This window comes from Rhamphochromis sp. 'chilingali' (assembly GCF_963969265.1).
Source record: "Rhamphochromis sp. 'chilingali' genome assembly, chromosome: 1".
NCBI lineage: Eukaryota > Metazoa > Chordata > Actinopteri > Cichliformes > Cichlidae > Rhamphochromis > Rhamphochromis sp. 'chilingali'.
The window spans coordinates 52,447,616-52,460,730 of record NC_137929.1 but is presented as its reverse complement, the minus strand read 5'-3'; the positions used below and the strand labels follow the sequence as shown (position 1 = coordinate 52,460,730).

The following is a 13,115-nucleotide window of genomic DNA, read 5'->3' as shown; positions in this document are numbered from 1 at the left end:
ATGGTATTGAATGCTGAGCGGTAGTCTACAAACAGCATTCTCACATACGTGTCTCTCTTTTCCTGCTGTGAGAGGGCAGTATGTAGTGTCAGGACTATGGCATCATCAGTGGACCTGTTGTGGCGGTATGCGAATTGTAGAGGCTCCAATGAGTCGGGTAGCATAGAGCAGATGAAGTCCCTGACCAGCCTCTCGAAGCATTTGCTAACGATGGGGGTCAGGGCTACCGGTCGCCAGTCGTTCAATGTTGAGATGGTGGAGGATTTGGGTACAGGGACGACAGTGGCCATTTTGAAGCAGGCTGGGACTGCAGACAGAGAGAGGGAAAAGTTGAAGATGTGTGTGAACACTCCAGCCAGCTGAGCATGACTTGAGGATGCGGACCAGTAGCTTTGCGTGCATTCACCTTCCTGAAGCACTTCCGCACACTTCCTCAGACACAGTGTGCAAACTGACGTCATCCGCGGTGCGCACACTGTCCGGTCTCGTGGTGTTCGCTGTGTCGAATCTAGCGTAGAATGCGTTTAGATCCTCACATAGATAGGCCGTGGTCTGCGGTGTGCGTGCATTCCCACCCTCATGCACACATATACAAATATTCACCCAACGTAAAGACAGACACAAATGGACATTGCCTGCACCCTGGTGACACACCTGCACCCCAGGGCTCTGCATATGTGGGTGACTGTGGTGGAGCGGGAAAAAGAAGGCAGTCGGTGATGGGGAGGAAAGGAAGAGAAGGGCAAGTAGCCCCTCCCTGGGTCCAGCTCCCCCCCACTGACCCCAGTAGGCACTTGCGTCCTCTGGAATCCACCAAGGCAAGGGGGCCCAGGTCCGCCAAGCCTGGGCCCCCTTGCTGTGATTGCATTGTTATATCATCTCTTGTAAAAGAGCGTGTCGCCAGTTATGTGTCCTTTCACTTGCTGTTGGAGAAACCCCAAAAGTCCAAAAGTCAGGGACTTCATCTCTGTGTTATTATCTTCCTGAATGTCCTTCTAAGCATAAAAAACATAAAAGCAAAATGTAAAAATGTTTTAAAAAAAGCCATTCCAGAAGATATTTTCGCCGGTGCCTTGGACTAGAGGACACTGCATGTGATGTAAACATAGAAGGATCCAAACTTCAAGTACTGGGCCCTATTTCAGGAAGCCGGTTTAGAAAACTCAGAGTGAAAAATGATACTCAGGGTTGAGTAACCCCGAACTGTCCAACTCGGAATATTCGGATTCAGAAAGGCTGATAACAATTAGTTCAATCAACGCGGAGTTGCTTTAACCCCAAGTTAAACGCGCGCACGGGGATACATAAAGCCCTGATTAGTGGAGCACAGATTAAGCGAGTCACCATGGAGACGGAGGGAAAGAAGGCGCGGTCAATGTATTTTACAGCGCTTGAGGCCGAAATTCTGATGGCAGCATATGCTGATAACATGCAAATTCCGTGGAAAAAAAGTAACACAGCCTCAGCTGCAAAAGAAAGAGAGCATGCATGGCAAAACATAGCCGACAGAGTCAATGCGTGAGTGTTAATTTAAACATTGATCTAGGGATTTCCACCCATTTAACACGTTATTTCATTATATTTTATTTTATTTTGTATTTTATACATTTTATTTTGTGATGTGATGTGAGCGCAGGTGCAACCCAACAGGCCCCAAACGTTCCTGGCAGCAAGTAAAAATGAAATATAAAAAAATAGTCCAAACAGGTAAAGTGTAATTGTATTATGAGCCATAGTGCTTGGTCTGTTTGTCCCATGTAAATCAATTGCAGTTAGAGGCTACATTAATTTTCTTTCTGTAAGCACTTATTGAAATGATCTGAGCACATTACAAGTACATATTTGTAATGTGTAATGTCTATTAGAGCACATATTTTACCCCCTTCTTATGACCCTTCTGTTATTTTTACGCCTTTAGCAATTTTTAGCCATTTTGAACCTGTGTCTCTATTTAAACTGGGTAAAATTGTCACCCAAATCAAGTCTGGCTCTCCCAGTGATGTTCTTCCCCCTCGCTTTTTTAAAGAAGTTTGGGGCACTATTGGACCTTATATTCAAAGGCTTATAAACAGCAGCCTGACTTTAGGCCATGTACCTGCAATTTTTAAACAGGCAGTGGTCCAGCCTCTGCTGAAACGCCCTGGCTTGGATGCCTCCTTGTTGAGTAATTTCAGACCTATTTCAAAGCTTCCTTTTGTTTCTAAAATTTTAGAAAAAGAAGTGTGCTCACAGCTGCAGGCTTTTTTAGAGAGTCAAAACATTTTTGAGGTATTTCAATCTGGTTTTAAAGCACTTCACAGCACAGAGACTGCACTTTTGAGAGTTTTTAATGATATCTTATTAACTGCTGACTCTGGGAAGTCTGTCTTACTTGTGCTTTTGGATCTCACAGCAGCTTTTGATACAGTAGATCACAATATTTTGATTTATCGTCTAGAACATCATGTTGGAATTAGAGGCACTGCCTTGGAGTGGTTTAAGTCATACCTCTCTGGAAGAAGTTTTTCAGTCTCACTTGGTAAATTTCATTCATCTTCCGCCCCCCTCCCATGTGGTGTACCTCAAGGATCCATCCTTGGGCCCCTTCTTTTTAGTATTTATTTACTTCCCCTTGGCCATATTATTAGAAAACATAAAGTCTCATTTCATTTTTATGCAGATGATTGTCAAATTTATCTACCGATGAAACACAATGACCTTAACCCCCTCAGGCCTATTTTAGAATGTCTTAAGGATATCAGAGCATGGTTGGCTCTGAATTTTTTAAACTTTAACGAAAAGAAGACTGAAGTCATTATATTTGGGCCGAATGGACCTGGTGTCCCTCCATCTGACTTGGGTCCTCTTACATCGTGTGTCAAATCAATTGTCACCAACCTTGGAGTAAAATTTGACACAGCTCTTAAAATGGACAAACAAGTAAATACAGTGGTGAGAAAAAGCTTTTTTCAGTTGAGGCAGCTCTCTAAAGTAAAACCTTTTATTTCTTTTTGTGACTTGGAGAGAGTTTTGCACGCATTTGTGACCACTCGCCTTGATTATTGTAATGGACTTTATATTGGCATTGATCAGGCTTCACTATCACGCTTGCAAATGGTCCAGAATGCTGCTGCTCGCCTGTTGACAGGGACACGCAAACGTGAGCACATTACCCCTGTTCTTGCCTCCTTACACTGGTTGCCTGTCCATTTTAGAATTCATTTTAAAATTTTATTGCTTGCTTTTAAAGTTTTAAATGGCCTGGCTCCGTCTTACCTGTCAGACCTTTTACACCAATACACTCCACAAAGGTCTCTCAGATCATCTGACCAGTCACTCCTTGCTGTCCCCATGTCGAGACTGAAACACCGAGGAGACCGAGCTTTCGCTGTTGTGGCCCCCAAACTATGGAACAAACTGCCCCTCCATATTAGGCAGGCCCCAACACTTGAAATGTTTAAATCACTTTTAAAAACACACTTTTTTTCAAAGGCCTTCTAGGAGTGTTATCAGAGCCAGTTTGTAGTCAGTTTTTAGTCAGCTGTTGGTCATTCTTAATCTTTTTACTTTGTTAATCTTATTCATTGTATATCTTATTGTTTATTTTACTCATGTTGATTTATTTTTATCTTCTTTTTCAATTATATATTTGTTTTGTTTATTGATTTCATTGTATGCTTAAAGTATGGTTTTAACTGCTATCTCTGTTTTATTATTGGAAAGCACTTTGGTCAACTTTGTTGTTTTTAAAAGTGCTATATAAATAAAGTTGGATTGGATTGGATTGGATATTTGCTTACTCTGTATGCTCAAATGTGACCCGTTATAGCCAACAGAAAAAAAGCGGAGGCCCGAAAAACAGGTGGGGGTCCTCCACCACCACCACTCACAGAGGCTGAGCAGTTGGCTTCCACATTTGTGATAATGTTGGCAGCATCACATATGATCTTCACAGTGCAGAGAACACAAATTGGCATCCATTACAATAATGAAATAATTTGTTAGTTTGAAATGCTACAGGGAACTATGTACCTGTACATTAATGCTGTGGAAAGACTTCCTGTTCACATAGTCTCCTTCATTTACTGAAGGAGCAATGATTGGAATGTGAGTGCCATCTATACAGCCAATCACGCCTGGGAACCGTGAGAATAAATGTAAAATTTAAGTAGTAGTTCAAGTATCACCACATCATGAATTAAGTTTCGTTCATCCTGATCCCTGCAATTATGTGGAATCCCTCTTTGATAAATCTTGTGGGTCTATGACCGGGGAACACCACAAACGAGTACAGGAGACGTTTCAGTGCAACTGTAACATTCCTGACTGCCCGACAGACGGTAGCCTTGGAAACGTGCTCAGCGTCACCAATATTATACAGAAAGCTCCCGTTTGCAAAAAACCGAAGTGCAATACAAATAATATGTACAGAACTGAGAGGATGTCCGCAATGTGTCACATGAGCAATATTAGGCCTGAGGATGTTATTCAAATGAATTATAGATTGTGCTGAAAAACGGTAACGTTCACACAGGAAATCATCAGGAAATGATAAAATGTCCAAACGCGCTCTAATCACTCTCTCCCGGCGGAGAGCTCTGCGGAGAATTTGGGCTTCAACATCTACTGGCTCTTCAAGGAAGGAACACGCCATGTCTGACACTTCCTACAGTCAGGTTTCTGACAAAGAGGCGGAGAAAGTCAGGGTTAGTTGAAGTAAACCTGCTAGGGGGCAGGTTAGCTTCACGGAGTGTGTCGTCATAGTAACTCACTCAGAATTAATCTAAACTCGCTTTGTGAAACCGAAAACCCAGAGTTTTCGTTAACTCAGGGTATACTTACTCAGAGTTTGCACTAAACCGGCTTCCTGAAATAGGGCCCTTGGGCCCGTTCTTCGTACGTCGCTCACTACATCCAAGATCAAATGACACATCCAAGACCAAACCATCGCGCTAACCGTGAGCTCGCTAATCCGGTTCCCCGAACACACCTGCTGTTGACGATTAGTACAGCTGGACGCAGTAATGTGACATCACTGGGTGTCGTAAAAGGGGCTACGCATCAATAGTGGAAACATTGATCGGCAACCCTCTGATTGGTCGGCGAAAATGTCGACGGAGCGCGCTCGGCTCTGTATTTTTCGGCAGCAGTGCAAGAACTCTTGAGTGAGGGATTTCAGGAGTTTCAGAGTTTAATCAGAACGCAAGGGAACACTGCAAAGGCTGCAAAAGCAAGGAGAGAGGGCTGGCAGAAAGTTGCTGACAAATTAAACTCGTAAGTAATTTAATAATAACAAATATAATGGATTGGATTTATATAGCGCTTTTCAAGGTACCCAAAGCGCTTTACAATGCCACTATTCATTCACTCTCACATTCACACACTGGTGGAGGCAGCTACAGTTGTAGCCACAGCTGCCCTGGGGCAGACTGACAGAAGCCAGGCTGCCATATTGCGCCATCGGCCCCTCTGGCCAACACCAGTAGGCGGTAGGGTAGATTTATCATATCACACTATATTATCCAATATTATAGTACATTATATTATATTATAATATGTTATATTATATCCCCTTTCACATTAGAGCCACAACAGGACCCACTAGAACATGGGAACAGGTAAAAGTGAAATATAAGAATATTCTACAGAATGGTAATATTTATCACTTATATTGCTTTTCGTCTCTTGGAAAGAGACCCTGAAATAATCTGTTTGTTTATAACAGCAACCAAGAAAAGGGCAGAGCAAAAAAAAAAAACAGGTAGGATCCTGTCTGTCCCGCAATATACGCTGAATTCTGAGAACTCTCCTTATCAATCTTGCACCTTCCGCAATGGGCTGCTCGCGTATACGGACAGGACATAGCTGCGACAGGCTTCCCAAATCCACCTTCGCTTTTATAGCCGTGGTCTCTCATCTTGATTACACAAAGTAATTTGCAATTACTACTCTGAGATATGAATTGCATCTGTAATAATCACATACATGTGATAGAATGTTAATAGTACATTTCCCTTTTTTAGGAAATGTCCTGTATGTATCTGTATGAAATCAATAAATGGATCAGGTGCTGCATTGTCTTTAGTTACATTGATGTTATTTATTTATGGTGAAACAGTGGTGGAATATCGCTGTTGCTTTCGTATAAATGAAGCGGACATACCTGCGTGGCCGCGATCTAATCCTTTTTACATAAAGTAAACCTGCTCCCGAGCAGGTTTACGCTTACGGCTCTGTTGCTATGACAGCAAGTCCCGGATGAGCTTCGGGGAACCGAACGATCCAAGATCAGGCGAAATTGTCAACAATCAAATCCAGCTAACCTACTTAGCGAGGTACGAAGAACGGGCCCCTGGTGTTTATTCACACACATCAAAACAAACACAAGTGCTTATTTCCAAGTCAAAACAAAATAGTAATTTCACTGAGGGAAAAAAAAGAAATCAGTCTACATTGTGTCGTCTCTCTGGCCAAAAAATTTCGTCTACATCACATGCAATGTCCCCTAGTCCAAGGCACCGGAGAAAATATCTTCTGGAATGGCGTATCCAGGCCTGACATGATGCCTGGTCAATATCCCCACATGCCTCCTCCATTGCCCCTTAAAAGGGCTATACGTTGATGGGGATGATGGTCATAGACCTTCCAGCGCCAGGCAGAGAAGAACTCTTCAGTTGGATTCAAAAATGGTGAGCATGGGGGGAGGCTGAGTACAGTGAAGAGTGGGTGATCTTTAAACCAGTTGCGGACCAAAGCAGCCGTATGGAAACTAACATTGTCCCAAATGATTCAATTCAATTCAATTTTATTTATATAGCGCCGAATCACAACAAAAGTCACCTCAAGGCAAACGTCGCCTCAATAGCAGACCAGATGACGTATCTGGTCTGCTCTGGTCTCTGAACATTAGTGAGCATGTCATGTAAGGTGTCCAAGAATGTAACAATATGTGCAGTGTTATATGGGCCCGGGGTTGCATGATGGGGAACAACACTATTTTGACTTATAGCTGCACACTGATTGATTATGGCACGGTGTCCAATAATGTTCCTGCCGCGTCTCCTTGTCTTAGTGAGGTGAAAACCAGCCTCATCCACAAAAAACTGCTCGTGACCCATGGCATCTGCCTCTATCTCCATCACTTTCTAGACAAGACAAAATAAATTCAGCACAGCAGACACATGCACAGCACTACAGTATGCACTGCCAGATTCAGTACCAATGATACTATCCACAGGTTTCTGTAAGAGCGTACGTAGGCTGCCATGACAGACCACTACTTCCGTTGTCCGGTTTTATACTTCCGGTTACTCAAAGCAAGACCCAGCGTTCAGTCGTTGCTAACAACAAAATCAGTTACTTTGTGCGGTAATAAGTGGCTTTACCTGTTCGAAGATGAGCTCGGGTTCAACGTGTGCTGTCGTCGGCTGCCACAATAATTCAAGAAAACTGAAAAACGCATTAGAAACATTTTGCCTTGAGCATCAACAACTTAGAAAGGCCTGTCCGTGCCCACTGCCCTACGCACTGCACTCTATGCCGCGGAAGGAGGATCGGAAACTGGCGTGGCTGGCAGCTTTAAGACTCAAACACCCTCCAAAGAGAGTTTATGTTTGCTCCTTTCATTTTATCGATAAAAAGCCCACAGAGCTACACCCCAACCCGGAGCTTTATCTGGGCTATGACCGACCCCCACCGAAGAAAAGAAGAAGGCTCACTCGGACCACTTTGAGTGTGACAGCTTCCAGTAATACGAACAAAAACACAGAATCTGCACCCGGTAAGTGAAAGTGTAAATGTGGTTTGCCACCGTTTTGCATTTTAAACACGCAATTCTTTACTTTTACTAAATAATAGCCTATGGTGAATGGCGTTAGTATCAGCACTAGCTGGTTATTAGCAGCAAAGTCTAAATTTTAACGAAAGTTTATAATAATAATAATAATGCCAAAAGATTAGCTCCAAGGGCTGTAAAAGTCTTAGGTTTGTGTTTATAAAGAACATGTTTTTTCAAGTCGAGAAAACTCAAGTAAAAACGTTAAAGGCAACCTTTGCAAAAATACCAACAGTTGTGACTTTTTTTAGAATGCAAAATAAAATCTAATCACATTAATTGAATAAAATTGTGACAAATTTTTAGGGGACTTAGGAACATTTTATGTTGACATTTATGATTTTGCATTTGTGTGAAAAAATGTAGAATGAGAAATTTCACTCAAAAATATAATAAGCTAAGTGACACTTTACAGTTTCTCTTATGCTAACAGTTTGACTGTACATCTGATCATATTTTTGTCTTATTCAGACTCCACAGTGTTACGTTCAGTGGAATTAGACCAGGCCAGCATCTCCACACAACCCCCTGAGCCACATTTGCACTCAGTCCACACACAGTGGGAGGATCCTTCGCAACAAGACCATCAATACTGCAACAGGTCTCGCAGAAAAGATGTGCAGGATAAGATGACACAGTGTGATGAAGTTGCATATTTCATTCTTCAAAATGATGCAGACGCTTTGCTGTACACTGGGATAGCCTTAGAAACATTTAACACACTTGTGTCGACACTGGAAGGATATGACAACAATGAATTTACCATGCCTGTCCGAGATCAAGTCCTCATGACACTTATGAAATTAAAGAGTAACCGTGTAATAGGTGACCTAAGCCGCCAGTTTCATATATCACAAAGCATGGCCAGCAAGATCATCTCACACTGGTTAGACAAGCTGGAGGAAGTTCTCCGACCATTAATTCCATGGCTGCCAAAAGAAACTATTCAAGCAACTATGCCTGAAGCCTTCAAGAAGAACTTTCCAAATAGTACATGCATTATAGACTGCAGTGAGACCCTTTTACAGAAACCCAGAAATCTGGGCTCAAGAGGGGAATCATACAGCCATTATTATTCACACAACACAGTCAAATATTTGGTTGCTGTTGCACCATGTGGACTAATCATGTTTGTGTCTGCGGCATATGGCGGCCGATGTAGTGACAAATTTATCACAATGGACTCTGGAATATTAACATACCTAAAACCTGGTGATGAAGTCATGGCAGATAGAGGTTTTACAATTAAAGACTTACTCTTTGAGAGAAAAATTAGATTAGTAATACCCGCTTTCACAAAAAAACGTAGACCGCTAACTGAGGAACAGGTAACATACACACGTCGGATTGCAAATGTAAGAATCCATGTTGAAAGAGCAATCAGACGCTTGAAAGTCTACAAAATACTTTCACAAATTGTTCCTATAAGCATGGCTCCTAAAGTAGACAAGATACTGAGAATATGTGCTGCTCTAGTGAACTTAAGAGAGGATCTCATTCGTGATACACAATAATTGTGTATGTTATGAACAATTGTGGACTCGGGGATATTAAGATGGTTACTCAGGACATAAAGTTGTGTAGTGTAATGTAATTATTTTAAAATTTGATGTACATATATGTAGAGAGTAAATAATTCCAGGTTTCACTTTTTTATCTTGTGTTCTAGATGAAAGGTTATGTGATACAGTGTGTGTGTGCGTATGTATGTATGTATGTATGTGTATATATAAAACAATTGCAATCAATCAATTGAACAATTATTACTTTTTTATTCAACCACAATGTGATAAATTTCTTAAATGAAAAAAAAATGTTTTTCTCAAATCTGCAATAATTAGTTGTGCATTCTTGACATTTTTTTGTGTTGGAAGATTACAGAAATACAGAACTATTCACAACATTTAATGTTGTCAGTTTGTCATTCATTTCCCACCATATGTTACAACTACGTAGGGCTGCTCAATTAATCGAATTTTAATCACGATTACGATCTGGGTTTTCAACGATCATTAAAAATGACTGAGCCGATTATTAGCCCCTCCCTCATGCTTTACTCTCGCGCTGCTCCGTGTGGCAAATCGAGCGCGCCGCTCTGCATTTCGAACACCGTCATGACAATTTAGAGGACCTGAGGGAAGCTCGGAAAGCTAAGCAGAAGTTATTTGGAGAGAAGAGTGACTGCTGTTGGTTGAAAAGAGGTAAAAAAAAAAAAAAAACTTAAGTGGTGTGGAAACATTATAGGTTCGCGGAGTCAGAGGTGGATCAAGTAGACACAGTGTGTAAACTTTGCTATGGTGTAGTAGCTGCACCACAGAGCAACACTGCAAAGTTCACTAAACATAGATGTTTACATTTTTCATTTATTTCTTATATTGCAAACATTTGCACTGTTATCAGTATTTGCACACTATTTTATATTATTTTTTAAAGTCATTATTCAATACATTGTTATTGTTAACCCTTTAAAGCCGGTCAGAGCAGCAAGCTCCGTTTTGTGTAACTATTTTTAAATCCTGCTAAGCTAGCGCAATAATTTTTTTCCATATGAAACCAGAGGAGTTGTACTTACATCTTATGCCATCAGCTTGTCTTCGGTCATGGTTTCCTTCCACATATAGCTTTGCAAAAATTGCATAAAAAGCGCTTGCAGGAACAAAAACATAATATTCCAGAAACGCGCTTTGCCGATCCGATCAGCTGTTCGTAACACTTCCCACATTGAAAAAGACGTCAACGCGAACCATCAGATGTACGTCATTTCCTGCCCGAAACTGGAAGTGACGTCATTTTCGCGGAAAATGTAGTTTTTTACTTGTAGGCCTTAAAAGCCTATACTGGTGTTTTTATAAGTCATGTTTGACTTTTCTGAATAGTTGCTGGGATGCTTAGAACTCTAATTGCACTGCTGGAAATAGTTTATTTTGATGCACCTGCTGTTTTCTTTGCAAATTTGCATCATAGGATTGTTTTTGTTTTTGTTTTTCCTGCAGTATATAAAAATTGCTGTATCTCCAAAATAAAACTATGGAAGATACTCAAAATAAATTTCCTGTTGTTGTAAACTATTTTTTGCAACTTTTTTGTATTTAAAGTTTTGAGGGATAAGCCTCTTAAATTTCTCCAAGTAGAAATATATGTAAAAAAACAAAAACGATTTTCAGTTTTTTTCTAGTTTATTGCACTTTTTTGCAATTAATGTAGTTACTATGGACTTAATACATACATATTATTAAAATATGGGCTATAACAGTTGTATTGATGTATAACAACTTGAAATGCTCCCACAAATGGCACTACAACATGTAAAAATAATATAAGCTCTGGCCGACTTGGTTCTATGGTAGGTCTTAAAGGGTTAAATAAATATCGTCAAATAATCGTGATCTCAATTTCAGTGAAAATAATCGTGATTATCATTTTTGCCATAATCGAGCAGCCCTACAACTATGTACATTTTAGTTGTATTGAAATATTTAACAGATTTCATATTGAATGTCTCCTTTCATTCACAAGACAGAGACCAAACTCTGCAGACATGTTGGTGTCTGACTGTCCCATTTATAGTTGTAACATGCATTAAACCTTGCCCATTATCTTCAAGTATCTCTCATTTAATTGAAACCGTCCTGCTGCATACTCCTCTACAAGTCGAGGTAAGAAATATGAGAAGTAAAACCCTCTCAAGCGTTTTACTTGTTCCTTTACAAATGCTTCATCATATTGCACTGTAAATGAAACATGCTCAGTAGGTGTCCAGATCACAAGTGTGGCAGTCTTGAGCCCTGTGCAAAACATTGTAAGTTGCACTTGCATGTAATAGCCTCTGCTGCCAGTTTTCTGCAGCTGCAGTTCTCCATCTACCAGTTTGATATCGCTGCATTTCTGGGTAAGCTGCTCCGTGAGTGAAGGATAAGTCTGCACAGGACATTTTATTTCTAGAAGCACATCTGAGTCAATGACCCCGTCAGGACTCGCAGAGAGCCATGGCTCCTGGATGCTAATAACACTACCCATGTGAAGGATGTTCATACCCTGTTCTTTCAGCTGATGACAAGCTTTAACTTCATTTTCTTTACCATAGTTTGTTTCATAATTTCCACGAAAGGAAGGGTACATGTGCTCAGATAAAAATTTGTCATTTTTTGTGGTGGCACGTACTGGAACTTTTTTAGCAGAGCTTGCTGTAAGTCTGATTTTCCTGCAGTTGTGCCACAAATCAGATGCACTTTGCTCTTTTGTTTCTTCTTGTAATTGTTCTGCTTGCTCTTCAGAAACTTGAATGTATGCCTGGTAGAATGCCCTGCATGGATTACAGCTTAGTTTGTAACTGTGTGCTTGGTGTGGCTGAAAAAATTGCTCATCAACTTTACTGTTGCGGTGAGGACCTGCAGATGGCGAGGCATTGTAACACTTTCCAATTAATGTGTTCTTGAGGAGGAAAAGTGGCTTCACTGGTGCTTTGCTAACACTGTCAATAAAGTCTTGATGTGTAAGGTGATATGGTGTGTTAGGGAGAGATTGTGTCACTGCAGTCCGGGAGTTCACATCGTACTGCTGCTCTGCCCTGTGATGTCTGAAGTTTATCTGGCTTAGACGTTTAGGTTCAAGGTTCTTTGCTGTCCCTGCATTCTACCTGCGCTGCTCGTCTGTACACGCAAGCCCTGTCTTTCCACTGATCGCAGCATTCTGCACCTGTAACAAACATTAATAGTTTTTTCTCACTGTCAATACTCAAGATTTAACATAATGAGGAAGTTTACACTAACAAAAGCAGTACACGGTTGGTGTCCTGCATGTTATAGATATGACCCTGGGTCAATACACCTGAATCATATCCAAAACAGATATAAACACTGGCAAAGTCACCCATATTATCCATTTCATATTAATAGTCAGTTACTTTTTGATGCAGGAATATACATCCACAGTCTAATTTTTTTCAAAGTAGTGTGTGTGTACAAATATACATATATATAAACAAACATGTATTATACTACTCTTTGTCACTTCTTATAACTATAGTTGTTCTTGTCTTGTAAATTTGACCTTAATGTGCAGTCTTTTATTTTTTTTATATTTTATCTTCATGTGATTGTACAGCATACAGCCCACACAAAGTTAACGAGTGGCTTTCACATGTAAACAGTGCTCCACGTAATACTTGGCTAGATGGCAGTAGCGTGACTCCTTAATCACAGCCTTTGACCAGTCCAGTGTTTCTGTTTCAGTGATTTAAACATTGTGATATCCAGATAAGTGATATACCTTCCACAGAATAGCAGCCGCATGGCTACATGAT

The 13,115-nt window shown here is 40.7% G+C and overlaps 1 protein-coding gene across 1 annotated transcript in view; it reads right to left on the bottom strand.

Annotated features, from left to right (window-relative positions):
- The window catches only part of LOC308386245 (butyrophilin-like protein 9), a 29,010-nt gene that overhangs the window by 14,870 nt on the left and 1,025 nt on the right, over nt 1-13,115 (bottom strand). The window lies entirely within an intron of this gene.